We start from the raw sequence: 3784 nt of genomic DNA on the forward strand, positions 1-3784 counted from the left end.
ATTTTAGAGGCAAATATAGAACAGACCATTTAAGAGGTAATATAAACTTAAATCTATTGTCAAATGCAGTTTAACATCTGAAGAAAGTGTGTTCTTTTAACAGAGAGAAAAGTCAAATTCAAGTTTTTGCATCAGCTTACTTTTACTCATCAGCAGTCCCAAACTTCTTCAGTTTTTCTGTAAAAGGAAATCAGTGTTTAGTAGTAAATGTTTCAAAATCTTATTTTATATTGGAAATGACCTAATTATTTAATAGACTTTTAATACTTAGTTTAGCATAACCTTTAGAAATTCAGGTTATACCAATCTGGAGAGACTATTGTAGACAAATATTTTTAAAGAATAATTATTTTTAATAGAGTTTATATATAAACTCATATCTCATTTACATTTATTAGAAGTTTTTTTATTCGAGGTAATTTTTTGTTGACAAACTTGTAACAGATACAATATTTAACTTATATTAAACCTAGGTACAATGAAAATATTTTACTTGATGTCAATTGTTTTAAGACATGTCTATATTAGATAGGTCAACAAACAAACATTAATATCAGGTATTTAATACTGAATATTTTCCAGTTTATCTGAACCTGGAATTTATTGTTTAATTTAGAACTATTTGATTTGTAAGCGCTTACCCTCTTTTAAAGCCAATTAGAGCTCATTTACAAATTAACCTAAAAAATATTACCCAGAGACAAAGACACACCAAGACATATTTAGACAGACACAGTGCAAGATCTAGCTTCATTTTCTAAGTTTGGTCATGAATTAGATATTATAGTACAAGATTTACTAGTTTACAAAAGGTTGAAACAAATAAAAATTTTAAAGGCTTGCTTAGATTCCTGCGTCTGGGACTGGGGGACTAGAAAAATGGAAGGATAGGAAGGGCTAAGGAGAGGAAAGAGAGAGAGAAGGGGAGAAAGGTCAATAAAGTCTCTTGTTCCTCACCGGTCAGGGCTCTCTGGCCAGTTGTCCACGTCAGGAGGAGACCAGGGACTAAAGGGTCCCAGTTGCGGTCGCTGTGTCTGGTCCATTGGCAGGCAATCTGGCCTCTGAGTACCCTGAGTGGTCAGGATGTCAGTCTCAGAAAAGAAGAGTCCCCACCAGTAGCAAGAAGGGGGACCCCTTGGGTCAAATTTTCTGAGGAAAAAGTCTGTTGGATCCATCTGGGGAAATACAAGCATACCTTCCCCCGTAAGATTAATTTCTCAGATTTTTATTGATTATTGAACCCGTCTTGGTACCAAGTGGGTAGAGGAAGAGAAGTGTCCTTTAAATTTTTGAAGTGTCTTTCTGCTCTTATCAAAATATTTTCCTGTGGTAGGTTCAAAAAATCTAAAACAAATAAAGCTGTATTAACATTAGTTATAGGCTTAGAAAATATTCTTATGTTGGACTCTAGTAAAGTCTGCTTTAGATAAGGAAGGCAGTAGTGTACCTGTGTATTATAAGGAATACCTGTAATATGTTTAATAGAAAAAGACGGTAAAAATTGTTTAAAGTGTTTAGAAATATAGGCAGAGCCATTGTCTGTTTTAATAGAACTAGGAGTTTATGGTAGAAGTTTCTATATTTCTTAACACAAAAACTGAATATTTAGAGTCAGAGACTATATTAATAGGGTAAGGGTATAGGCAAATAACTTGAATAAGAGCATATAATTTATTTTGTTGAGCAGAATGGAATTTAGTATAAAAGAGTTTATGTATTTTAAGAGACCAGAATGAAGCTTTGACATTTTTAGTCCAATCTGTATAAAAGAAATGTGAGAAATAATAAATTCAGTGTTTTTGAAGAAATTCCACAGCTTACCAGAAGGATAATGAAATGAAATTTTTCAAAAATATTTTAGAAAAGCTAATTGGAAATTGGTAGAAGTTTGTAATGTGTTCTCAAATTGAATAAAGTTTTCTTAAGGTATAAGGGAAATAGAGGAAGCTTCTGACATAGGCATCAGAAGGGGGTAGAAAGGCTGCCCCCCTGCTAGTCTTTAGCCAGGTGTCATATAACTACCAGCAGTCTGCTAATTAGAGAAAGGAAATGTCTCAAAACTCAAAGAATAGCACTAGGCCCCTCACCTATAACATGCATTTTGAGGTAACCTTGGCACCAGGTGAGTTGTCCTGGGCCACAAAATGATGGACGGGAATCTTAAAGAAAGGCAGGTTTCCAAGCAAATACAGTTTCATTAACATAGCTGAAGAGAATATTTGTATAAGAAAAACACATTGGTTAGCTCAAGATTTGAGAAAAGTTAAGTTCAGGTGGAACCAGGTGTCGTTATGGCAATACAGAATTTTAAGAGAAACCTCTTTTGAAATTTGTATAGAGAAGGAAAAAGAAAAAAAAGAAATATCACTAGTTTGTTTCCTCTTACCGCTTAAGAGAGATAAAAATGTCTGACATGTGCAGCCTATTTTCTCTATTTTGAGACCCCTGGCCTACCTGTCTGTTAAGTCAAACTAGGTTGGCCAAGTGAAATTTTCGACCAAAGGTTTGTGGGGGCAGGGGTGCAATTGGAGATATATCTCTTAGACTTTTAGGAGCGCCTTTGGCAAAAAAGGACCAATCCTCATCAGAATGATAGTGACCTGTTGCTTCTTCTAAATCTTGTTCATCTTGGGGCAAAAGCTGTTCTTCTTTTTTATCCCCACTTTCTAAATGACTATTGGTGTTCATGTCAGCTAGCTTCTCCCTTAGCTGTCGATAATGAGGTTTGGAATCAGTATCTTTTTCCTCCTCTTTAATTTTTACTCTTTCAGATTCATGAAGGGGATCTAAAGCATCTCTAATCATATTGCACAAAGAAAAGGTGTAAGTCGGCACTTTCTCAGGGCCATGCAGGGTATAGTAAGCTTTTAGTTGTTTTCCTACCTTTTCCCATGTTTCTAGTTTTACAGTGCCCTCTTCTAGGAACCATGGACATTGCTATTGGACAAACGTAAACAAGGACTGAACACTGGCCTTTTTAACTTTAATTTCTCTATGGTTAAGAAGTTGCCTTATAACTCCAATAAAAGGCTGCCTTTCTTTTGACTCACTGTTACCCATTTTTTGTTAGTAATTAGAAGAAGAAAAAGGAGAGCATGTTAATCTTAGAAAAGAAAAAAGCTGGAACCTACCCACCTTTTTACCCTAACTTTCTTACGTAAGGGGGCCTTTATCACCCTAGTGGGGTTTTTCTCAAAACTACCCACATTTTTCGCCCTAGCTTTCTTATGTAGGGGGCGCCTTTAGTGCCCTAGTGGGGTCCTACATACCCTCCTTACCCTACCTGTCTTATGCAGGGGGGGCCGCGGCGCCCTGGTTGGGGTCCTAGCCATTCCGAAAACTTGACGACAAGAGACTTACCTTTGGGTCCCTGTTCGGGCGCCACTTGCTGGGGTCCAGCCCCAGAAGGATCCAGGGGAACCCTCAGGATGAATGGCGTCGGCAAATGAGAGAGAGAGTGAGACAAAGCTTGGGGCTGAGTCTGAAGTTTATTTTTGCATGGCTCTTTTATACCCTTAACAACATCTTTGGGGGAAGTGCATATTGCTTACACACAGGTCATCTCAAAACATTACAACAACTTGACCTTCAACAGAAACTGGATGTCACCCACATACTTTCTTGTTCACAAGAGTCTTTCTTATCATTTGGCCTTCAGGCCTGCTAACATTTTATGGCTTGCACCTGGTGTGACTTAAGCAACATCAGTAGCCGACCCTGTTTTTCTTATAATTAATCTATTTCCTTTCTAATAAGCGTCATCTTTATGGGAACTAGATAGGAT

General features: G+C 37.0%; 1 long non-coding RNA gene across 1 annotated transcript; it reads right to left on the minus strand.

The window, feature by feature from the left end:
• Positions 1-958: 958 nt before the first annotated feature.
• LOC122427414 lies at positions 959-3415 on the minus strand. Its single transcript, XR_006265414.1, has 2 exons — positions 3361-3415; positions 959-1070 (listed from the first exon to the last, which is right to left on the minus strand). It is a non-coding gene; the product is annotated as an uncharacterized LOC122427414 (long non-coding RNA).
• Positions 3416-3784: the final 369 nt, after the last annotated feature.

This window comes from Cervus canadensis, chromosome 2, assembly GCF_019320065.1.
Source record: "Cervus canadensis isolate Bull #8, Minnesota chromosome 2, ASM1932006v1, whole genome shotgun sequence".
Lineage (NCBI taxonomy): Eukaryota > Metazoa > Chordata > Mammalia > Artiodactyla > Cervidae > Cervus > Cervus canadensis.